Source organism: Macaca mulatta, chromosome 5 (assembly GCF_049350105.2).
Source record: "Macaca mulatta isolate MMU2019108-1 chromosome 5, T2T-MMU8v2.0, whole genome shotgun sequence".
Taxonomy (NCBI): domain Eukaryota; kingdom Metazoa; phylum Chordata; class Mammalia; order Primates; family Cercopithecidae; genus Macaca; species Macaca mulatta.
In genome coordinates this window covers 8,475,992-8,502,544 of record NC_133410.1, presented here as the reverse complement: position 1 = coordinate 8,502,544, position 26,553 = coordinate 8,475,992, and the positions used below count along the sequence as shown (strand labels likewise).

Genomic DNA, 26,553 nt, shown 5'->3' with positions numbered 1-26,553 from the left:
GACCTTTTTAGGGGCACAGATGCCTTTGAGATCCTGACAAAAGCTATGAATCTGATCTCTTCTATAAAAGAAATAAACACATACACAGAAACAAAAAACTTTCTGCCTGTCATCTTGAGCTTCAGAGGCTTTTGGTTCATGGACATCAGGTTAAGTACCTCTGATTGTAAACACTATTCCACACACACACATACACACACACACACACACACACACACGAGACACACGAGGGTATACTCTTTCTGTAAACATCATCTGCATAAGGAAGAACTTTCCAGCTCAGCACTCACAGACATCTGCTGGCCATCAGTGGGGGTTTGCCTGCATGGTCGCACTAACCAGTCACACTAAGTAGGGATCTGGGGCCTGCAGGTGGTGGGGAAAGACTGAGTGTACCATGAGAACCACCTACACTGAATCATCCGAATCATCATCATAATAAACTTCCAAATCATCATCATAATAAATCATATTGAACATTGAGTGTTTCCTATGTGTCGGACACTGTGTTAAACCCATACTGAACATTTAGTGTTTCCTATGTGTCAGATACTGTGTTAAACCCATTGTGTAGACTATCTCATTGAATCCTCACAACAAATGAGAAAACAGATGAGTACACTAGCCCAAAGGCATACACCTGGCAAGTTGAAAAGTCAGGGTCTATACTCTGGAATAGACTCTAAGCCTGTGCTCTTAAATTCTTCACTCTATGCCTCCAAACTTGGGCTCTCCGAGGATAAAACTCAGTGAAGAACGAAACCAAAGAGGTGTTATCTGCAGCCTTCTGACGCCTCCTACCTGCCAAACCCATGAAAACAAATCCATCAATTTTATTTAGCAGTTTCTTCAAAAGCATTTGCCAGATGTCGGAAAATATTAAGCAAACAAATGCATTTATACCCCATCATAGTACATTCCACATCTCAGGAATATGTTCACTCCTTTTTGTGTTGAAGAATTTTAAAACTTTAAAAAATTCTAAGTCCAAAAAGAACTATGTCTTGTTCACTTTGGATTCCCAAAGCCTGGCATAGTTCCTAGCTCAACAAATGTCTAGGAACATTCAACAAACGAAGGGGTGATACATTTTTATCAAGAATTTGACATTCTAAAAAAAATATCAAGGAATGGCTGTACCTAAAATTTGTGGTCATTATGTGTTAAAAGTTGGTTTTTTTTGGTAATGTGGAATTGTTTCATCTAATTTTTGCAAATATTTTAGTACACTCAAAAGGCACATAGTCTCTATAATAAGCAGGCAACAATTTATGACCTACAGTTTATAATCAGCAGCAACTCCTCCTTTTGTGAGGTGAACAGACTATCAGCATAGCATAAAGTTTGTGGCAACAAACAGGTTCTATCCAAAGCCATCTCTTACTACTGAGGTTGAACATGAGCACTCAAAAACACAAAATCCCCAAAGACTAAATACTTCCCTACTGACCAAAAAAAAAAAAAAGCTTTGTTTGAATTATAATATCAGCTTATAAGGAGAAAACGTGGAGATGTCAATCACCAGTACATACACCTATAGCAGTGTGAAAACTACAAAGAAAACTGACGTATCACAACTGCTCCCAATCTCATTCTCCTGGGGTCCTAGCGCTAGTTAAAAACATGTGCTAGGAGGAAGATTAAAAATCACTTATTTGCAAGACAAGGACAAGAGTTACATCAATGTAGATGAAATCTCCTACCCAGCCCAGCAAGTATGGGTCCCATCCACTAGGTGGTGCTCTCCACCACACTGTTCCTCAGTGAGCAGTACCGTACATTAAAATGACAACAGCCTAGTTTTAAGATGATTTGTCTCTAGAGGATATACATTTGGTTTAAGTTTCCACTGCAAAGTTAAAGTTCTTAAGATAGGTCATGCAGATCAATTGCTCCTGTAATCTGAAACTCAAAAGAGCAAGTAATATCTAAACAAGGGGAGGGGGTGGCCCTGAGCTTATAAGGGTCTCTAAGAGCCAGGAGACAGTCAGCCTGGCTACCTCTAATCTCACCATCAAAACCGTTACCTTGTTCAGTTTCTGCTTCACATCAGCAAAGAGAATAGCAAAAGCAACTTCGAGTGGCGCATAGCAAGAACATACGTTCAACAACCATTCTGCTTGATAGATGTCAATAATTTACTCTCAACTGCTTTGTTAACATTCAAACCCCAAAAGTAGAAATGTTTTCGCTTTATTCAAACTGATTTTTTTCTCTTTTAGCAAAAACAAAAGCAAAGGAATGAATGTTCATTTTATCTTGAAGTTCTGAGAAAGAGGGTTTGGTAACAAGATATATGGCCTTGCCTCCAAAGTCATCTTTCAACTAAGTGAATGGGAATAAAATGCAGAGTATGTTGGCCTTGACCAATAATACAAATGTACAAATTCCAAGCAAAAGCCAGGGTCTTGCTTCATCATTCCCTGTCCTCAAAAATATATAGATTCCTTTTTTCCTTTTTCCCATAATGAAGAAAGTCATTATGATCGTCTTTGGAGTAAACAAGGCAAGAAACTCAAAGCACCTCAATACACATGCAAAACAATCTTTTTTTTTTTTTTTTTTTTTTTTTTTTGGTAGAGACGAGGTCTTGCCATGTTGCCCAGGCTGGTCTCAGACTCCTGGGCTCAAGCAATCTGCCTGCCCCAGCCTCCCAAAGTGCTGGGATTATAGGCATAAGCCACCACACCAGCCAGAAAATATTATTTCAAGAAATAAGTTACAGAATGGTCTAACAACATCTTCTTTGCCTGGAAAAAAATGAAAAGGTAAAACTTAGTGGTTTCTAGAATTTAAAGAAACTAGCAAATTGCCAACAGCTTGGTTTTACAAAATGAGGGCTCGTCTGCTAAAAATGGATTGCTACTTAAGTGTTCAAAATAACATAAAATAATCACTCCATAACATTTGCTAGAAAAAAAATGTGTGAAAACTACTAGAAAAATAATAGGTCCTGAGCAGTATATTAAAGCTTTTGATTTTGAGACTCAAATTATATCTTTTCATTCTACATGAGCTCGTACTTTCTTTGAACAAAAAAAATAAGGTCCTGTATCTGAATTCAGCTCACTGTGAAAGCTTTAAATGTAAAACTAGTACATGCAATTTAAACTCCCTTTAACAGTTTTTCAGACAATTAATTAGGTAAAGCATTTGAAACACCATACATACAAAAAATTTCCATTCTTATTGCAATGAATTTCACTCAAAATCACATATCAACTTGTAAGTAATAAATTTATAATAAAAATGTAACACTATCTGCCCCCTACAAATACATATACACTTTTAAGAGATACATATAGTCATGTACCTAAGAAAGGAAAGCAAAACTTCACAATGTTCAAGAAATCTTTCGAAAGCTCTACAGCATTAGTTAGCATTATCTGATCAAATATTAGCATGACCACTATTTTCAAAACGGCCCATATGTAACAATAGCCAAAGGGGGCATCTTCCTACACTTACACTATTACTCTAGTAGAACAGACAAATTTCCTTAAGAATTGGAGTTGTACTGAACACAAAATGCCGATTTGCAATTGTGAGGTCAATCTTATAACAATGAGATTTAAAACAAATTTCAGATTAAGGTTTTAAATTTTTATTCATTCTCTATACTGTGGTATATTTCAATAATTACACAAACTAAAACATTTTCCCTCCTGTTTTTTCTCCAAAAGATTCTCTACAGATGCTTATTTTGTAAAATGCAGCTTAAAACTTATTGGACACTAAGGATTTTGTTTTTTACATGGAATCTATAAATACATGCAAAATTTCTGTGCCCATAATTGGAAAAGGGCACAGAGACTCCTATAACAATCACTAAGGAAGCTCTTAAAAACAAAAAACTTTATCCACGTTCATGCTGAATAATTCACATTTAACCTTTATTTCAAATTACAGCCAAAGTCTTTGTTTCAAATCCACATAAATCACTGTTCTTCTCTCTGCAAATACATTTTTAGAGAAAACATTATTAAAAGTTACATCTGACTTGAATAGAGTTTCCCATTTGCTTTTGCATGTTTATTATCAAACTCTAATCATTACATTTCCAAACTTATTTATACTTTCACACAAACTTCCAAAGTTTTCCCAACTTAAATAAAAACCCACAAAAACTGTGGGAAATGTTTTGCTTGAAAGATAAAAGCAAAGTGGTCCAAATGTACATTTGTAATAATCAGTGTTTACTTTTGTTGTCCAAACATTCAGCTTATAGCACTTTCAATATATGCATTCAACTTAATTTTCTTGTCTCTTAAAAAAAAAAGCGGGAAAGTGTTTTCTTTCCCCGTTTTGCTCTCAAAATATAAACTCATTTAATGCAAAGCATTCCCGGATCAGGCATGTTTTAAACTACAAGCACGTCTAGCCTCAACAGCATTCATCCATATTATATACAAAATGCCATTTCTTTCAAAACTTCACTCTGGACATTTTATAAATCTAATTTCACTTTTCCTAAAAACATGAGGATGTTTTACTATATCAGGCTCAATTAAAGTTTTAGTAAATAAAAATAACAAAAGAAATGATACCATAATACTAACGTAGGAAAAAGGATATATATTAATTTCATTTACTGAAAACGTTGAGGGTTTTTTCCTTGAAGTGTCTCTACTATAGATTTTACACTACATTTATTAAAATATGACAAACCTTTAACCTGGGAACAATTTACCAGTTAACATTATCTACCGAAAGAGGAAGTATACTTTGGGTAAGTAAAACACTGGAAACGATTTATGCTGCCTTTTTTCGAAGCTGCTTAGAAAATGGCTATGTACTTTTAAAAAATAATCATTAAAAACAGTCTAATGGTTGTCTTGTGATATCGTTGATCACAAGCCTAGTGATGCCATCTAATTCTAAAGACTGAAATATGCCTCTCAAAGGGATCTATCTAGTGCATCCACAGTGTAACATAAGTTAAAGGTAAAGAAACTAAAAAGTAAGATTTCCTAATAGAATGAACATATTTTAAAGTTTTTATGATTGACAAAAGACTTCTTTTTTTTAGCCATTAAAAAACTAAAAGTATCCTGACAAGAGATTCTGGTTTTGAAGTATGTCACACCCCGGTTACCCAGCCATGAATCTCAGTTCATTTTTTAAAATGAGGTCTATTTCCTGTAATTTTAGATATTTTAGAGTATAATTATTTTACATTTTTATGATGCCTCTGGGGTATCATTACAAATATTTTTATGTGTTTAAACTTAGGAAAGAAAAATTAAGTAATAGCTTCTCTTATAGGGAGCTGTCAAGTCTCTCCCAAACAAAAATCTTTGTTTTAAAGCAATCTAGAGATTTATATCCCTAGTAACCATAGAAATTAATCTTAAGCTTTAGAGAAAAATTGCATAAAATGCTCTTTATTTAATTAAAATCAGAGCTCGTTCTTAGAAATAAGAACCTTCTTTTGAACAGAAAGAATTTTCCACAGAGTGTAAGTGTTTTAACTCAAGGTGGTACTCTTCGTGATCAATGAATCACACACATGTAATTGACTTTTGAATTGTGCGCATAGAAAGTTAAGTCCTTTGTGGGAAGGGATTCGCTCAGGGATAACTATACTCACTGAAAACCTTTCGTAAGAAAAGAAAGTGAAACACAGCATTCAAACAATGTTGTAGATTATCTGAGTGTGAGCAAGAAAAAAAGCATAAAGAAAAGCATTTAACAATAACAATTAGGAGAATCACTCATAGGGGAACTCACTTTGTTTTTATTAGGAAACTGAAAATAATTTTCAGCGTGTCTTAGTATGACGATCCATCAACACATCATAAATCAAATTTCATTTTGTGATGACTATCACTTTCTATTTCACATGCTTTAAAAAAGAGACATGTTCTGAATTCTGCTTATCACCATATGACTAAGAAGTTTATTTCAGATTTAGAAACCAGTAAAGGATGTCTGGGGCACTCTACAATGCTCTGCTTAGCCACTCTCTTCCCGAGTAGCCTGAAAAAAATGTGTGCATTTAAGAGATGGTAATGACAAACTCCTCAAATATTTTTAAAATGTGAAAGTTTTCAAGGCTTATGAAATTCAGATTCTGGGCAAATCTGCATACTTCCAAATTTAACTTACATGAGATTTAAAATTCATGGCTTCAGATTTTTCTCTGCATAATAAATAATTTTAAAAGTTAGCCACATTCTGATTCCCATTATTATATTTTTAAAAACCCACTTATTTGGAAAAAAAGATACTGCTGATCATGTCATAAAATATTAAATATCCATAAAGTGCTCAGAAAGTGTACTGTAAACACCAAGTAAAGTCAAACTGCAAATATTTCTCCTTTCAGACAATCAAAGTCTTTGGAGAGGCCTGAAGTAGGTGTTTCTCCATACGCATTTAGGCACCACTAAAAATGCTACACATTATCATTTTCTCTACGCAACCCCAATTTTTGGAAAAGGCAAAGGCATTTTCCTCCCACACTGCCCATGGCTAATTCCACAGTCCTACGAAGAGAGAATTTACTAGGCACTGAAGGGAATCAAGGCATTGTGGTACATGTAATGAGGTGCAGAAAGAGACAGAAAGTGATCAGGAATTGTAAATTGTAGGTAGTTTCCACTGTATTTAATTGACACTACAGCATATTCACCTTGGTAGTTCTAAAAACTATTCCTCTATGATAGAAAAAAATTGTTTTTGTTTAGGTGGGAGAAATATTGTTAGGTGGGAGAAATACTGATTCAAATGACGCATCTTATTATCTTCATTGTAGGCTGCACACTTCCACAGCAACTGGTCCTCCAAGTACATATCATGAATTTTCACTTTTAATTCAAATTATAATAATCAACAATACTAGAAATCTAAAAATCTAAAAATCTATACTAAAGCATCAATAGAAAATATTAATAATGGTTTAAAAGTAACTGCAGAGCGTAATGCTGTTTTGAAGTTTTTACAACATGGTTACAAAAACAAAATGTTGGTGTTCTACTAGAAATATAGTTGGAATATCTTCATTCCCCTCTGTTTTTAATCTTATACATGCAAGAAATTATGAAGATACAACAGGCTCATTTTCTTGGGAAAACAGAAGAACTGGAAAGAGGTTCGTGGGCTTTCAAGCACACATGGTTTGAGTGTCTTTAACTCTTTTCCCTCTCATGCAAGAAAAGTCAACAAGGTAAATATATGTTATTTTTCAGTACCTCCATAGGCCCATATCCCATGGTAGTATCCTTAAGGATTTTATCTCAAAGTCTTACACTGGGGTCAGGTAAGCTAGGCCTACAAAATTGTTTTGAGGGTTACATAACATATACATGAGCACACTGAGGTGACAGAGAAGACAAACGCTACGAAGTAAAAACTAATAATGATCACAGCACCAAGAAAGTATGTATTAACTATTTGTACACTACATATTGTACTGTATATATATTTGGGCTCACAGTGTACCCTTGGTCAAGTTCCTTCTCCAGGCTTCAATCCTTGCTAATAAAATGAAGAGACTGCATTCCCTGATCCCTAGGTCTATTCCAGCTCCCCAAATTCCCTGGCTTCTTGCATCTGACTGAAGACTGAACAGTATAGGTTCAAGTGATTTTTCATATCCAAGTCTTCTTGGTGTGCTTCACTCACAAGGGAATGTATTTAGCATTCATTTCTGATGACTACATTACAGAGCGTATTGCATATTTCACTGAATCTCCACAAGGGTCCTCTAATATTCTCACTTCTCCCATTTTATAGGTAAGAACAGTGTGGCTCAGATATGTTAGACTTGCTATTTAATCCTAGATCTATCTTATTAACTATCCATGTTCTTCCCCTGATGCAAAAATAACAATATATTGAATCACATGCTGAGGAATTAACAATCAAGCGCCAGGTTATGTGTAAAATGTTGTGCACAGGTTACATACAGGTGGCAAGCATCTCCCTATCTCCATGGTGCCTGTCTTACAGCGCTAAACCAAAAAGCTGTGTGTCCTTAATTGCACAAGGTCATTAGGAGCCCCACATGTGCCAAGAAATTAAGGCAAGAAGAGATTACAAAGGTCTAGAAAACAGAGACAGAGTAACTTTTAACCTGAAAGCAGAAGAGGGAAGATCTGAGTGGTCTCATGTAGGGCCCTGTAGAAGTTATTTATCCCTTCCCCACCCTGCTCCATGAGGCCCCCAGATGATTCTAATGTACAATCAGGGTTGAGAGCCACTGCTGCAGGAGCCACAGGAAAGTGGCTGAGCATGGACTTTGGAATCAGACTGCCGGGACCTAACACAGGCTGACATTCATGAACTATACAGCATTCCAAACTTACTTAACCTGCCATTGCCTCAGTTTCCTCACTTGTAAAATGGGAAAGATAATAGTACATGCCTCAGAGTGTGTGTGAGGATGAAATGCAAAGGGCCTAGAAAAGTGCCTGGCATATGTAAGTACTAGGCTAATATTGGAAGACCTCAAATGTCTAGTGAAGGAATTCTGTAAGCCAACAATGTTAAAATGTTCTCTTACAAACGATGGAGACACAAGATGGCAGCTTTCTTCTTTCTTTTCTCTTCTCTTCTCTCTCTCTCTCTCTCTTTCTTTTTGAGACAAGGTCTTGCTCCATCACACATGCTGCTGTGCTGTGACATGATCACACCTCAACGCAGCCTCAAACTTCTAGGCTCAAGCAACCCATCCGCCTCAGCCTCCCAAGTAGCTGGGACTACGGGCACGCATGTCTGGCTAATTTTTTTTTTTTTGGAGAGACAAGGTCTTGCTATGTTGCCCATGCTGCTTTCAAACTCCTGGCCTCTGGAGATCCTCCTGCCTTGGCTTGCTTTCTTTTATATTTAAATTGTATACTTAAATGCAAAAAAAAAAAAAAAAAAAGATAATCTTATAGTAGTCCATCTCCAGCACCTCCCCCAGACCAAATTTTTAAACAGGAAAATAACCTAATAAAATTCATTTTTAGGCAAATGAATTTTGTTGAGTTAACTCAAGTTTTTAATCCTAGTGCAAAGAAATCGAACAAGTTAAAATGCAAAATAGAATAGCAGAGCAGTGGTACTATCTGTCCATATTCCCATTACAGGCTCTAAAAATTATTTATGTTTCAAATACTGGGAAGGTGAATAAGAACATCTATGATTATCAGATAATGCAATTTTTTAATCCTATAGTTGAACTATATTTCCTCAAATAATGTACCTTCATTAAGGCACGTTTACATTTTCCATATACACTTTCAAAAACGAGATTTCTCTTTACATTTCCAAGAGAAAGGTAAAGCAAATAATATAAGATCCTCCATTTAAAAATGAAGAAACTGAGTGTCCGAGGGACTTGCCAAGGCTGCCAATAAGTGAGATGAACACTGATTTCTTAAATAGCAATGCCAGTGGTGAGGTAAGGGAGAGGCCTAGGCAGCAGGATGAACTGGCACCCAAAAATCGCTGAGGCTCTCACAACCTGATAATCCCCCATCTCCAAACACAGTCCAGTGAGATCCTGTGTCTTGGTTATGTGAACAGCCTCACAGCTGATCACTGTCTCCTGCTGAACCACTCCAGCCAACCTGCTATCAAGTCCTCCAGCTTCTACATCTTTAAGGGCTCCTAAATTCACTCCCTTTCACTCACCCCATCAGCTTAACTCTTGGATTCCTCACTTGTGGCCCTGTCTTTGCAGTCTCTACCCTTTCTAATGCAACATCCACTCTCCCACACCACCCACTGAGCTTACCCAAGCCTTTCTGCTAAGGAGGAAAAGTTTAGGCCTAACATATTTGTGCTATTTTATAATCAGGAGCTTCTGCATGTCATTCTTAAGCCTTGGATGGTGCCGCCCAATCCAACCGTGGGTAGAAAGGCTGACATCTTCTCTCTAATCCTTTCTATGCTAAACAGCTGTCTCACCATGAGTCTGGGGAAAAAACTACCACCAGTCATGTTACACTATGGTGTCATGCAGGAGACTAAAATTCTGTAAGCCTTAAGCACTTGGGATGCAAAAAAGAACAGATGCCTGAAATAACTAGATGATATGCATAGGAAGCAGCAACTTACATACCCGTCGAAGGAGGTGGGGAGAACTCCTTCATAAGGCCAGGACAAACTAGCCTGCATCTAAAGAAGACTTAAGTAGAGTGCCTAGACAATGTCAGGGTGGGCATCTTCATGTTTTACGTGAAACAAACCCCACAAAGCCAGCGTTTCAACCAGAGCAGTTTGTGAGTATGATGGCTCCAAATCTAGGCCCTGGATTGGCTGTACTGGCCCACGGTGGACACTGCCCAGGATCCTCTCTCCGGCTCCAGGGCCAGGGGCGCGGGGAAGACAAGATGACTCCCACACTCCCCAGTACAAGAAGGTCTCCTTCGTATGGGGTCAGGATAGCTCGACCTCCAATTTACTCTCAGAAGTACAGGCTGAATTCCCAGGATTACTGGACAATATGCCAAGGAGGAGCACAGACTTCTGTTTTCTAAAATGCTTACAATGCACCATCATGGCAGAAAAACCAGGGGGAGAAATATTGTACTTAATCATCACTGACTGATCAGGCCCTGGAACTAGAACATGTTACTTTATTACAACATGTGATTAAAACTGAAAACAGCAATGAATAACTAAATGTCTACTCACTCACTCAAAATCACTTATGTAACACTATGCACCAGAGTTTTATACTGTCCTACAGACATTAACTCATTTAATCCTCATTAATGACCTAATAAGGTTGTCATTATTTTATACATGAGAAAACTGATTATCCCGATTTTACACAGGAGAAAACTGAGGCCCATAAAGGTTAAGTACTGTGCTCAATGTCCCTCAGCTAGTACACAGTATAAATGGATTAAAACCCAGTTAATCTGTCTCTAGAATCTTCGCACCTAACTCCTGTCCATACTGCCTACCATGTTATCACTGCCCTAAACACAAATAAGATCTGCCGATAAAAAAATTGTTCGCCGATCCTCAGAATCACCTTGTCCTATTTTCCTAAGATGTATCAACTGTATTTAGGATAAAATTTATCTTGTTCCTGCAGAGGTAAACTAACATCAACTTTACCTTCCAAGACACAAGAATATAAGGAGATAATATGCCTCTGTCCAGAGAGCATGTATTCATAGGTGTTTCTATCTAAGGTCTATGGTCTGTCAAAGAAAGGGATGATTACCAATTCATGTAAAGAGCGATGTTGTGTTTTCCTACATACTAAAATTAGTCACGTAAGACTTTAATAACTATATTAATTAGGAAATTCAAACTTAGTCATCCTTTTCTAGATAAGGGGAATTCTTGTTCCACAGAAACTCAGTGCATGCTGTTTTTCATAAAGAAAAACTTACAACTCATGTATGTATGTCTTCCCTAAAGTTGAAAGCTTTTTTTCTTTTTAGATTTTTTTTTTTTTTTCCTGAAGGGAGGCACTCCCAGCAAAAAGAAGCAAGTAGATTTGCAGTGACTTTTCTTCGCAAAATCGTACTGGATAATAAGATCAATGATGATAATAAACCGCCCAAAATAATTTTACTGCCAAGATATCAGAAACGTGTCCCTATTAGACTTGCTACATCTTAAAACACTAAATTAGAACACAGTAGCACTGGTGGTTTTTGTTTGTTTGGTATCTTCAATCCTCAGCCCAAAGACTGGCACATAATATGTACTCCATTAATATTTACTGAATAAGTAAATAAAAATAAGCACCTGTGTTTGGACTATCTATATCATTGGTCCAATCCAAAATCAAAGACTTCATAATCTCTCCAAGGAGAACAGTTTTGTGATACTAATTCACTGGTGTACAAACACTATTGTCAGAGCAAAACCATCAGCTAACACAAAATAGGAAATCAGGACATTTAAGGAGCATAATAAAAGATTATATTAATGTAAGCATAAATCAAATAGCAAAGCAGTTTAAGTTTTAAGAAAAAGATCTAGGTTTTTTTATTCAATAAAAAGAGAAAGAAAGATGTAGACAAAGAAAGAAACTAAACACTAGGAAGAATACAGAATTTCTATCTCTGAAGGTCCTTAAGAATAAGTAAGACATCACCTATTTCATAGAACTTAGGGTTATTTTTGCAAGAAGACAAAGTTCACGTAGATAGCATATACTAGCTCTACAATTCCTTGGTTATGGCATATGAAACAAAATATACAACTAAGCCAAATCGGCAAATGAAGAAGCTGAAAGTGCCACTTCTTAGGAGAGGAATAACAATTTGAGGCTATCATGAATTTACGTAAGACAAACATTTCAAAAATTTATCCTAGTGCCTAACAAACTTTCCTTAAAAGATCTTTTCTTTCAAATTAAAAACAGTAGCTTTATTAATGCACAACCCATTTCAAATTTGAAACACAACCCTAAACCATACCTTGTGGAATGGAAAGCCATGATTGTAATGTGGAATGAGACCAACTGAAATCAATATCAGAAATGTGAAGTAAGTAAATACTTTTTTTCCTGGGGGTAGTATAAAACGTATGAAATTACAGTAGTAAGAAGTTATTAATTTGAAATTATAAAGTGGAATGGAGGACTTCAAAATATTCAAAGATTTTTCAAAGAATTCTGAAAGCAAAGAAAACCATACTGTGCTCTGGAAAAACTTACCTTTTAGAAAAACAGCATTTCATTTGCACAGCTGCTTGCCCATGTTGTACTGCAAAGAAACAGCAATATGGATCCAACCAAGCCTAGCACTGATTAAAGCTGCATTTTTGGATTCACAGGTATTCACTGATTGGCTTCTACACAAACATTCATTATTCAATAGTTAATCCAACTTAATCATTAAACCCGAACCAGGTGAGAACAGGAACTGTCAAGTTACTTATACAATAGAACATTCTGTCAAAGAGATTTATGAAAATTTCAACAATCCCTGGGCAAAAAAATCACTAGTAGCAGAATGTTATCTTCAAGTCAGAGGAACTAACGAGTAGGCACTCCGAACTGCTTGCTAAATGAAAGAATAAAGGAATGTTCGTTCAGTGGGGGGAAATGGCTTTTCAAATCGACTTTTTTTTTTTTTTTTTCAAATAAAATGACGGCTGTTTAAAACAGTTATTTGTGGATTTGACCCAACTGCTCATGTTCCAAATGGGTCACTGTCCCCAACCACTGGGATCCTCACCATGGGGGCAGAGGTGAGGCAGCCGTGTGTGACTATAGCAGAACAGGCATCAGGGACTATGTGTCTATGATCCTATCTTCAATGGGATTTTCAGAGTTTTCTATCACTTGGTGTCACAAAAAAATTTAGCTCTTCAATTATGTTTAAAATTTCTTTTCTCCAACCTTATTTTCTGCTTATAGTGGAGAGTTTATGAGATATGCAAAATACAAGGAGGAAAATAAAATCAGTCCATAATAACATCACCTAGAAAGAAACTCTTTCATCACTGTAATATATTCTTTTCCATTTTATGCACATAACTTGACCCTGTGTGGCCATGGGTTCCACATCCAGATCCGTGGATTCAACCAACCACGGATGGAAAATATTTTTTAAAAAAGATGGTTGCACCTGTACTGAACATGTGTAGATTTTTTTCTTGTTACTATTCTCTAACCAAAACAGCATAACAACTATTCATGAAGTACATACATTGTATTGGGTTTTATAAGTAATCCAGAGAAATAAACAGGAGGATGTCTGTAGGTTATACACAAATACTACACCTTTTTATCAGCGACCTGAGCATCCACAGAGTTTGGTGTCCACAGGCAGTCCTGACACCAATCCCCTGAGGATGCCAAGGGATGACCGTATGGCCCTCATATAAGCAAACCACATGACATGTAATTTCTATATTCTACTTACTTTACTCAACACCATAATGAGTACATCCCCTTGTAGTTACAAATTCTTCTAAAAAATTACCTTTAATGGCTACATAACATTTCATTGTTTAAATTTACCATAATTTAGCCAGGTGCAGTGGCTCACACCTGTAATCCCAGCACTTTGGGAGGCCAAGGCGGGTGGATCACCTGAGGTCAGGAGTTCAAGACCAGGCTGACCAACATGGTCAAACCCTATCTCTACTAAAAAACACAAAAATTAGCCAGGCATGGTGGTGGGCGCCTGTACCCTCAGCTACTTGGGAGGCTGAAGCAGGACAACTGCTGGAACCCAGGAGGCAGAGGTAGCAGTGAGCTGAGATGGCACCATTGCACTCCAGCCCAGGCCAACAACAGCAAGACTCTGTCTCAAAAAATAAATAAATAAATAAATAAAAATTTTACCATAATTTAACAGTTTCTCTGTTGTTGGACACCTAGTTTGTTTCTTCTAATTTTTTATAAGGACAAACTATGCTATAATGAACATCTTTTTGCCAAACTATACCAGAGTATTTTTATACACTGAACCTTTGTCTGATTTTGTCATTCCTTAACATAACAGCTTTAAAAAGGAGTTACAAAGTTAAAAGTTAGGAGCATTTCTGAAAACAGCCACATTTTTGCTACATGGTTTCTCATTCTGTTTGCCTCACAGTACCGCCCCCAGCCTCCGAGGCAGGCAGGCCACACTCTGGGACCATTGCTGCCAACTCCCTCTCACTGTCTGTCAGAATGACTGCATTTTAAAACAGTGAACAACATGATTATTCCAACGCAATTAAACCCAATTATTTCACTCGTTAGTAATTATTAATATCTTCTCTACACGATAAGACCTCAGTTTCCTCATCTGGAAAATGAGGGGAGTCACACTACATGACCTCTCAGGCTGTTTTGCGTTCTAACATTCTATGATTCTTATCTTTTGCTGTGGAGACACTGAGTTTAGGTTCACAAGACACTAACAGAAGAATATAATGTAACCTATTCACTTAAAGCTGTTCAGCTGTTATTTAATCTTGCTTCTCTGGAAGCAGTTCATGAACAATAATTCTGCAAATTGGAAATACTTAAATTGTCATGCTGTTTTATAAAAAGAAAGATAACATTTACTTCTGGTATTTTAATACGTAACCCAGTTTTTGATTCTCAATTCAGGATCCATAAAACTAGATTGCACAGCTGGAAATTCTGATTCAAACTTGTAACTTCACAGAAAACCAGATGCTATATTAAAGATAAGGTTTCCTAGAGAAGTATAGCATTTTAAAAGGCAACTGAAAATCTGTATTAGATTTTCTCAGAAAAACAGAAACCTCCAGGATACTCCTAAGCATTAAGAACCTGCACATTATCGGAAAGATGAAGCTGCCAATCTGCAGTTAATATGTCTAAACAGCATAGAACATACTCATTTGACGTACACACAAAGACCTCTATTAGGTGTAATATACCTAAAAGTATCTGCCAGATACCTCGAAAGCACTATAGGGCAAAGGGAAACAAATGACAACACTATTTTTTTAATCTTGTGAAAATTACATTAGTATAAAATGTACCAAAAACACCCTAACATTGTTTTAGTAAAGAATTTGAGTGGAGCCTTACTACTTGAAAAACAGTAAAAAATAACTAAAACAATGCAATTGGGAAAACAGAGAAAAAGAATTTAGGGAAATTGGCAGTGTTACTAAGTTAGCAAGAAGCTAGGAGTCAATAAAAACTTTACTTGTAAAAGAATATTTCTGTTCTTGAAAATTAACTTCATGGCATAAAAGACTACTCAAGGATAAAACTTTCCCTTTTATATCTTTTCAAATGAAACTGAAAAGGTTCACAGGTTTGGAGTCAAATTTTACATAAAAAGTTTTTCCCAGTATTCAATATCAGTGAAAAAAAAATTTATTGAGTTATTACTAGATGCCTTGAGTTGAGGAAATTGCATTGAAGGGAAAAAAAAAAATACACAGCTCTTTTCCCTGTTGTAGCTTTCAGCAGCAGTCCACACAGTGGAGGGATGGGGATCCCTGGAAGTGGAGGCTGAATTGCTAAGGTGTATGGGGCACATGTAATTTTAAGGGAACTGATGTCTAGATCCCCAACCTTCATCTGTCTTCTTCCTACGCAGCTCTGCATGAGAACCTGCCATAACCCACATTTCATTGGCTCTACTTTCCCACATGCTCGATGCAATCTCCTTCTCCTACTTCAGAACACAAACACAGAGTTCTCACCAAACCCGCCCCCACTATGCTGCACTGTCCTGGATATAAAAACCTCAACCATAACGACGCTCAGAAATCCTGGGGAAGCTGAGAACGTGAATGACTCTAATGACTGGACAACAGAGCCTCTCACAAGTCAAGGGCTCCCAATTTTTTTCCATCCAACAAAATTAATAGAGAATCTAACTGAGTTGTCATCTGACAGGTCACTAAAAAAAGTTAATGCAGTTTTGGCTTGTAATTCAGAGGAAGTTCCAAGAAGTGAGTGGAGTGGCAGTGCCCTAACAAAAGCTCCCTTCTTATCTCCTTGTTTACGTAAACCAGGGTTCTCAGCTCTTAGGTCTCTAAGAAATGAAAGCTAAGAATGAAATTGATATTAAACCTTGTCAGATTCTTTAAAAAAGTGATATTCGTCTACTTGCACACAACCTAGGTAGCAAAAACTAAACCCATGCATCACCTTGAGAGGCTCTACTGATAAAATAGTGTATTTTTACTGTTGTCGTTTAATCCACATACACTAGTAATAATTACAAAGGTAACTCAACACGGAACAACACAACATACAACACTTAGAGACTTTTGGTCATCATTGGAAATTTTTTTTAAAATTAAATTTCAATTTGCATATCTATTTCTGTGGCACAAAAATATGATAAAATGATCAAGAAAAGATTTCTGGGTGACAGGAGCACCAAAATCTCAGAAATCACCACTAAAGAACTTATCCATGTAACCAAAAACAAGCTGTTCCCTAAAAATTACTTTAATAAAAATTTAAAAAACATTTCCAAGCATAAACTGGGATAGGAAATTATGTGGGGAAAATGAAATGGAAATGTGAGTTCAAGAAGAAAAAGGTTGTAAAACTGATGACTGTAAAGTTTTTTTAAGAATTTTTTTTCAACAAATGATGGTGGATATCAAATATGGTATTCAGATTCCATGAGATATATTTAAAAGAGTGGAACTTTTTAGTTCCGCTTAAAATGTCAAGTTTTATAGTGCACTGAAAATTATATCCTTTGCAATTATTTAAACTTACAATGAAGAATTATAGATGTCAGATTGATAGATACATATGAGAGGTTACTCAGTTTTTTTTCAAAATTCTTTTAGGGGATACATGAATAAAAATGTGTAAAAGTCACTGACTTACACATCTAGTAGGGAGAAAAACACTAAACAAATATTTACAAATAAAATTCTATGAAGCAAAAACATAAGCATACCATGAGAGCTCTCTGAAACAGAAGAACAGCATATGTAAAGGCTGTGAGGTGGAGGAGAACATGATATGTTCAACAAATCAAGCTGGATCATGCCATGCTTTCTAATCTATAGTAGATATTATTATTTTTTTTTTTCTAAAGAGATGCCTGGAAGGAAATGTTGTAATCTGGAAAATGATCTACTCAGATCTACTTATATATTTATTATTTCTCAGAAAAAAAAAATCTGTTGCTTATCAGTGAAAACAGCGCATTCATTCATTCATTCATTCATTCATCCATTAAATATTAACTGAATATCTGTTTTGTGCCAGACTCTATGAGGCACTCAGGATACAGGAGTACACAGACAATAAAGCTCTGATACCACTCGAAACTCAGCAAGAAGTATTTACTTTCAGAGAAGGAAAAGTGAAGTTAAATGGGAGACTAAGAGAAAATATTTGCAAATTATACACATGACAAAGGACTTGTTGTTCAGAATGTACAAAGTACTCTCAAACTCAAAACTAAGAAAACAAAAAACTAAACTAAAATTGAGCAAAAGATTTGAACAGACACTTCACTAAAGAAGGCAAAGGGGCACATGAAAGATGTTTGGCCTCATTAGCTATTAGAGAAATGCTAATTAACAATGATGTGTCACTACACACCTATTAAAATAGCTGAAATAAAAAATACTAACAATACCAAGTGCTGGTGAGAATGTGGAATAACTAGAATTCTCATACATTGTTGGTGGGAGCACAAAATTGTACAGCCACATTAGAAAATAAGCAGCAGTTTAAAAAATATAGTAGACTTATTGAGCTCCAATTCACATAGCAAACAATTCACCCATGTAAATTGTGCAATTCCATGGTTTTTAGTATATTCGAAAGTTGTGCAATTATATCTCCCCAATCCGTTTTAGAAAATTTTCATCACCCCCAAAATCCCATACCCATTAGTGGTCACTCCCCATTTCCCCCAACATCCACAATTCTGGGCAACCGATTAACTTTCTAACTCTATGGATTTGCCTGTTCTGGACATTTCATATACAGTGATTCCTTCATTTATGGTGGGGTTATGTCCCAATAAATCCATCATAAATTGAAAATATGGGAAGTCAAAAATGCATTTAATACACCTAACCTACCAAACATCACAGTTTAGCCTTGCCTACCTTAAGCGTGCTCAGTACACTTATTGAAGTATTTACCTACAGTTGGACAAAGTCATATTCAAAGAATGCTGGCAACACAGTACACTGTAAAGTATGGGTTGTTTACCCTCATAATTGCATGGTTGACTGAGAGCTGCTGAGGAGCATCAAAAGGGAGTGACATACTGCACATCGCTAGCCTGGGAAAAAATCAAAATCCAAAACTCGAAGTATGGGCTGGGTGCAGTGGCTCATGCCTGTAATTCCAGCACTCTGGCAGGCCAAGGCAGGCGAATCACTTGAGGTCAGGTGTTCGATACCAGCCTGGTCAACATGGCGAAACCCCATCTCTGCTTAAAAAAAAAAAAAAAATCAGCCAGGCGTGGTGGTGCACATCTGTAATCCCAGCTACTCAGGAGGCTAAGGCATGACAATCGCTTGAACCTGGGAGGTGGAGGTTGCAGTGAGCTGACATCAAGCACTGCACTCCAGCCTGGGTGACAGAGACTCTGTCTCAAAAAACAAAAACAAAAAATCAAGTATGGTTTCTACTGAATGCTTATCACTTTTACAGCACTGTGAAAGTTGAAAAATCATGTCCTGAACCTTAGAAAGTTAGAGACTATGTGTAAATGGAATTACGCAATAGGTGGCCCTTGGTTCCTGTTTTTTTTTTTTTTAATTTAGCATATTTTCAAGGTTTATCCATATTGTAGCAGGTATCAGTACTTCATTTTTTATTGCCGAATAATATTCCATTGTATGGATATACATTTTATTTATCCATTCATTAGCTGATGAACACTCAGATGGTTTTCACTATTTGATTATTATGAATGATGCTGCTATGAACATTTGTGTAAGGCAGTTTCTTATACCATTAAACACACACTCACCTAGGAATCTTACCCCTAGGTATTTGCCCTAGAGAAATGAAAATGTATGCTCATGCAAAAATCTGCACACAAACATTTGTAGCAGTTCTATTCATAATTGCCAAAAACTAGATACAACCCAAATGTCCTTCAACAGGTGATAGATAATTGTAGTACCTCCATTTAACGGATAGTACTTAGCAATAAAGAAGGAACTATTGATACACACACATCTAGAATCAACCTTAAAGGCATTATGTTGACTAAAAGAAGTCAGTTTCAAAGGGTATATATGATCCCATTTATATGATGTTATTGAAAAGACAAAATTATAGCAATGGAGAACAGTTTGTGGGTTCAGGGGAGTGGCGGTGACTACAAAACGACAGCATGGGAGTTTCTGAAGGGAGATGGAACTGTTCTGCATCCTAATTGTGAAGTGGTTATACAAAACACACATACACACAAAGGGAGAGAGTACAGAACCCCCAGTGGATGCCTGAAACCAAGGATAGCATTGAACTCTATAGATACTATGTTTTTTCTATACATACATACCTATGATAAAGTTTAATTTACAAATTAGGTACAGTTAGAGAATAAATGCAATAATAATAAAATAGAAGAATTCTCGTAAGTTATATGAATGTGGTCTCTTTCTCTCCAAGTATCTTATTGTACTGTAATCACCTTTCTTTTTGTGATGAACTGAGAGGATAAAATTCAAACCACAGTTGACCACGAGTAACTGAAACTGTGGGAAATTAAACTATGGATAAGGTGGGGGATGGGACTATTGTACATAAAATGCTAAAATTCATAGAACTGTATTAGCAAAAAGGTCAAGCTTACTGTATGTTAATCTACAAATAACACTTAAATTTTTAAAAAGCAGCTCTTCCTAAGCCTGTGCTCAGCAAGGAGAAGGCCATGTTCTCTTGGAGCACCAAGATCGTGAAGCCCAGCGGCGAGAAGCCAGATGAGTTCCAAAGAATGCTGGCAACACAGTACACTGTGTTGCTTGCGATGTGCAGTATGACACTCCCTCTTGATGCTCGGCAGCAGCTCTCAGTCAGCCATGCAATGAGGGTAAACAACCCATACTTTACAGTGTACTGTTAAGAGTCCGGCATCTCCCAGGCTCTTCTGGAGCTGGAAATGAACTCGGACCTCAAGGCTCAGCTCACGGAGCTGAATATTATGGCAGCCAAGGAAATTGAAGTTGGTGGTGGTCAGAAAGCTATCATAATCTTTGTTCCCATTCCTCAACTGAAATCATTTCAGAAAATCCAAGTCCGGCTAGTATGCGAGCTGGAGAAAAAGTTCAGTGGAAAGCATATTGTCTTTATCACTCAGAGGAGAATTCTGCCTAAGCCAATTCGAAAAAGCCACACAAAAAATAAGCAAAAGCATCCCAGGAGCGTTCTCTCAACAGCATGCATGACGCAATCCTTGAGGACTTGATCTTCCCAAGTGAAATTGTGGGCAAGAGAATCCACGTGAAACTGGATGGCAGCCAGCTCAAAAAGGTTCATTTGGACAAAGCCCAGCAGAACAACGTGGAACACAGGTTGAAACTTTTTCTGGTGTCTCTAAGAAGCTCACGGGCAAGGATGTTAATTTTGAATTCCCAGAGTTTCAATTGTAAACAAAAATGACTAAATAAAATATATTCACAGTAAAAAAAAAAAAAAAGTTACAAAGCGGCAGCTAGCTAGAAAAATATACAAGTCTCCTAGTCCCTTATGTTCTAGCCTGTAAAGGAAGCATTCCATATTTACTGCATGCTTACCACTGATCCGTCACCATGCCACAGAGGCAACCTCAGAACAAATGACCTTGGCTATCCTAACACAAAAGTAAAAGGCATTCTGAGTCCAAATATAGGATGTTTTTAACTTCAATACTAGCTAGCTTTCTATCACTGCTCAGGAGAATTATTAATCACCACTAAATAAAATGCATCATGGCTGACACTCCCCCTAGTGCACAAGACACTGAAGTGCCCATGTGAAAAGCACCTGCTTTTAGGACTTCAACTTAGGGCTCATATCTGAAACCACCGTTATTTTGTTTTTGTTTTTTGTCTGTTCATGGTGTCTTAAGTATGTCATATGTGGACCTCACCATATCCCCCAGTTTTGCTTCTCTAGAATACAACAACCTATCTCTGAACTGTCACTTCTTGCCTCCCATTTATGGCACATATCCTGTATTTCACTTGACAGCATCCCAAAAGTTCGGTGAAAATCTTGTTTTTTTCTTGTGTTGCACAAAGATTATATAAAAAATATATATATGAAGTTTGTTACTTGGAGACCAGGAGTGCCATATTCTAAAATGTCAGGATTATTTTGAACTTAACAAGAAGGAACACCTGTGTAACAACAAAAAATTTTTTTTTCTTCAACTTTTATTTTAAGTTCTGGGGTAAATGCGCAGGATGTGCAGGTCTGTTACATAGGTAAACGCGTGCCATGGTGGTTTGCTGCACAGATCATCCCATCACCTAGGAGTTAAGCCCAGTATCCATTAGCTATTCTTCCTGATGCTCTCCCTCCCACCAGTCCCCACTTCGACAGTCCCCAGTGAGTGTTGCTCCCCCAACACGTGTCCATGTGTTCTCATCATTCAGCTCCCACTTACAAATGAGAACAGGCAATGTTTGGTTTTCTGTTCTTGTGTCAGTTTGCTGAGAATAATGGCTTCCAACTCCATCCATGTCCCTGCAAAGGACATGATCGTGTTCCTTTTTATGGTTGCATAGTATTCCATGGTGTATATGTACCGCATTTTCCTTATCTAGTCTATCATTGATGGGCAATTAGGTTGATTCCATGTCTTTGCTATTGTGAATAGTCCTGCAATGAATGTATGCACACATGTATCTTTATAACAGAATGATTTATATTTCTTTGGGTAGATACCCACTAATGGGATCGCTTAGTCAAATGGTATTTCTGCCTCTAGTTCTTTGAGGATTGCCACACCATCTTCCACAATGGTGGAACTAATTTACACTCCCACCAACAGTGTAAAAGTGTTTCTATTTCTCCACAACCTCGCCAACATCTGTTGTTTTTTGGCTTTTTAGTAATCGCCATTCTAACTGGCATGAGATGGTATCTCACTGTGGTTTTGATTTGCATTTCTCTAATGATCAGTGATGTTGAGCTTTTTTTCATATGTTTGTTGGCTGCATGTATATCTTCTTTTGAGAAGTGTCTGTTCATGTCCTTTGCCCACTTTTTAAAGGGTTTTTTTTTCTTATAAATTTGTTTAAGTTCCTTGTGGACTCCGGATATTAGACCCTTGTCAGATGGATAGATTACGAAAATTTTCACCCATTCTGTAGGTTGTCTTGTAACAAAAATTTAACTTGGAATCAAAAGACCCTTATTTAAATGAGCATGGGTTTTGGTTATAATCCAGCCATATTTTAGACAAATAATAAACAATAAGTACAACCAATATGTTAAAATCAATAGTAAGTGTGTTAACAAAGTATGGTAAGTGGTGATAAGTGTTACGGGACAAAAAGCAAAAGTAAAGTAAGGTAAGGGAAACCTAGGAAGCGTGTAGGGAAAAAGTGAATTCTAATTTTCAACAGGGTGGTCAGGATGAACTTATTGAAAAGATGACATACAAAAAAATGTTTGGAGGAGAAGTAAAAGTTATGCAGACAGGTATCTCCAGGCAAATACTTGGGGAAAAACATTCCAAGTAGAGGAAACAATAAGTACAAAGGCCCTAAGACAGGTGTGTATCAAGCATGTGTGATGAACAGCAAGGAGACTGTCTATTAGATCCTCAGGTAACAGAAATAATGTCAGGTAGGAAGACATCTATAGATGTTTCTAAGTGTAGGGTTTCAAAGAGGTCTGACCTGGAAATATAAATCTGGGAGTTACTGGACTACAGAGAATATTTAGAGCTAGGGGACTGCAGGAAATCACCACGCATCATTTTATGAGCATTTTATAATGGGTGCCTACTACGTGTCAACTGTGTGCCAAAGAGAGAGACAGAAAGAGAAACTCAGCTTCACAAAATCCTCTGCTAGTTTAACTTTAGTTTAACCAAAGCAATGGAGGAAGGCAGAGGAAGAGAAACACAGATCATCCCCAGTCACAGTTTTTTTAAAAAAAAATTAAAGAAAGTTAAGAAAAACAGATTGTGTGTAAAATATAAGTAATCTTAAATCTGGGTCTTAATCTAGGTAATTAACTTGCAGGCACCTGCTAAATGTCTCAGATCCTCTTTGTCAAGTCATTCACTAACATTATTTTCATCAATCTGTCCATCAAGAAATCCATGACATGCAATTATTAAAAAGTCAGGAAAAAATAGACGCTGGAGAGGCTGTGGAGAAACAGGAACATTTTTACACTGCTGGTGGGAGTGTAAATTAGTTCAACCACTGTGGGATACAGTGTGGAGATTCCTCAAGGATCTAGAACCAGAAATACCATTTGACCCAGCAATCCCATTACTGGGTGTATACCCAAAGGGTTATAAATTATTCTACAATAAAGACACATGCACATGTATGTTTACTGCAGCACTATTTACAATAGCAAAGACATGGAACCAACCCAAATGCCCATCAATGATAGACTGGATAAAGCAAATGTGGCATATATACACCATGGAATACTACGCAGACATAAAAAAGAATGAGATCATGTCCTTTGCAGGGACATGGAAGAAACTGGAAGCCATTATCCTCAGCAAACTAACATAGAAACAGAAAACCAAACACCACAGGTTCTCACTCATAAGTGGGAGTTGAACAAGGAGAACACATGGACAAAGGGAGGGGAACAACACACACTGGAGCCTGTTGTGAGGTGGGGGACAAGCAGGAGGGAGAGTATTAGGACAAATACCTAATGCATGCAGGGCTTAAAACCTATATGACGGGTTGATAGGTGCAGCAAACCACCGTGGCACATGTAGACCTACATAACAAACCTGCACATTCTGCACATGTATCCTAGAACTTAAAGTAAAATTTAAAAACTTTAAAAAAAGAAATCCATGCCATGGCTTGAACGTGGGTTGGAAGATTAATCAAAGGTACAATGCATTCTGACAGTTTCAAAGAGGAATGTAGCTTGTCCAGACTATGCTAATGTGGACCCTCACAGTTCCTTGTGCCAGCAATACTTTATCACGGACTTCATACGACAGCTATGTTTTGTTCTATGAAACTGAATGTTTGATTTTTTATCATAATCATTCCTAAAAATAGTGATTTCATCTCTAATATATGAGTTGAATATTAATCGTAAAAGAAATCTTAGGGAGGACAGCATAATTTTGATGCAATTCTAGTAGCAATTCCTGAATAGCCTTTGCTTCAATAGTTTGGAATATGTATTGTTTAGGTACCCAAGGCAGGCTAGAAATATCTATTTGAATCTATATGGTAGGGGGATCAATAGTCCTTCTAAACCTGGGTGATGGGATATTTGTATACTAGGGCAGCTATAAACTGAAAAATCTTAAATATGGGACCAAAAATATGTACAATCACCAAACAACACTCATGATTTGTGTGTGTGTGTGTGTGTGTGTGTGTGTGTGTGTGTGCGCCCCCAGGTTAAGGTCCTCTTAAACATAAACTAATTCTAGTTAGCTTTCCAAAGCAGGAGAGAAGATTTGAAAAATACTAAGATAATACATGAAGGATGGGTTAAAGTTCAGGTTTTATCAACCTAAGCCCTATTGACATTTTGGGCTGGATAATTCTTTGTTTGGGGGTGGAGGCTGGGATGTTTGTGGGAGAACTGTACATTGCAGAATATTTAGCAGCATCCCTGGCCTCTTTCTGCTAGATGCCAGTAGCAGCCCCCTAGGTGTAATAACAAAAAATGTCTCCAGATATTGGCAAATATCCCCTAGAAGCAAAATTGCAAGAGCCACTAGTTTAAATGATCAAAAGATGGGAAGGGCAAGGATATTGCTAGCCTCTGAAACAACTAAACCAGATATTTAAAACTCCTCTAGAACTCTCTTAACTCCTCCTTGTTTTGTCTGCATTTTAGCCTTAATTTTCTCATTGCAGCTTAGCAATGAAAACTGGCCACCAACAGCTCCTGCGCTTTGTTTGCTGAAATCCAGGCCTCTGGACTAAGAATAATTCTTTTTTCTAATTCAACTTTAAAAAACCTTAGGAAAGGATTCTGATTGGCCTGATTTGAGTCTGGTTGCTACCTCTGGTCTGTGACCTAGAGGGTAGAAGATATTATGGAAACACAGCAGCTTGTACTGAAACCACTTGATTGAAGCCAGAGGGGGGATCAGTTCCCAAGAAGAAGGAAGGTACTATTGTTGACAGAAGGGTGGTTTCGGGACCAAGGATAGGTATCTGCCACAATCATCTACTGTTGATTAACCAGCACACCATAGAGCAAACAGCCAGGACATTAACAGTCCTTTATAATACTGAACTAGATTTGCTTTTCTGCATTTGAGGCACCTTTGTGAGTCAGTACTCTGGGAAGCATGAGTTGGTAAGCAGATTACACAATATATAAGCTTGAAGGTTTTTTTCACCAACGTATCTTAAAGTGACTTTCTGGATGACACATTTAAGTAATCCACAGATGAAAACTGGGAATATTGTTACTAAATATTGCTCAAAGTTAGACATGGCAAAAAGCTGGCAGTTGGTATGCTTTGTGGGCTATTAATAAAATATACTTTTAACATGTGACTCTGCCTCAATCAATAGAAGACCATAATTGACCAACCATTGCTCAATTTGTGGGCTGACAGAAAACCAACTGTTTGTCTTGAAACTCCAACTGGGTTTGAGAATAAAATCCAGGAATATAATAATAATATACATATCAAAGGGACATAAGGGCATTCAATTTAGAATTTAAAGAAGGAAGCAGTCTAAGTTGAAAAATTTTAAGACTTCCCAAAGAATGAGAGGAGACAGACATAGGAAATTCTTCCCTGATTGTCTCTTTAGGAAATCTCAGAAATTTGGTTCTATGTTAAGTAAAGAAGTACCTGTACTTTGAGAGTGGAGATTCAGATAGAGGATGGGCTCCTGTCTGGCCTGGATCTCAAATCTCAGCTTTGTCTAAGCAAGCCAGGGCTCATGGGGTTTCCCATTCATCTGGGATCCTCCAGTAGAAGAAAGACTCAAGTGCCTGATTACAGTTTTATCCCAGAAGCAGCACCACTTTATCCGGCCAGGAGCCAA

At 37.1% G+C, this 26,553-nt stretch overlaps 1 protein-coding gene and 1 pseudogene across 6 annotated transcripts in view; one reads left to right on the top strand and one right to left on the bottom strand.

Moving 5' to 3' along the window:
- Positions 1–26,553, bottom strand: part of STX18 (syntaxin 18) — a 125,575-nt gene that overhangs the window by 69,889 nt on the left and 29,133 nt on the right. Inside the window, exon 1 of one of the 5 annotated variants that reach the window (XM_078001864.1) lies at positions 12,617–12,671. The gene's annotated coding sequence lies outside the window, so the exon portion shown is untranslated. 5 annotated transcript variants of the gene reach the window in all.
- On the top strand, positions 19,119–21,106 carry LOC712363 (small ribosomal subunit protein eS7-like; annotated as a pseudogene). The gene is made up of 2 exons (XR_013417763.1): positions 19,119–20,345; positions 20,457–21,106. The product of XR_013417763.1 is annotated as a small ribosomal subunit protein eS7-like (transcript).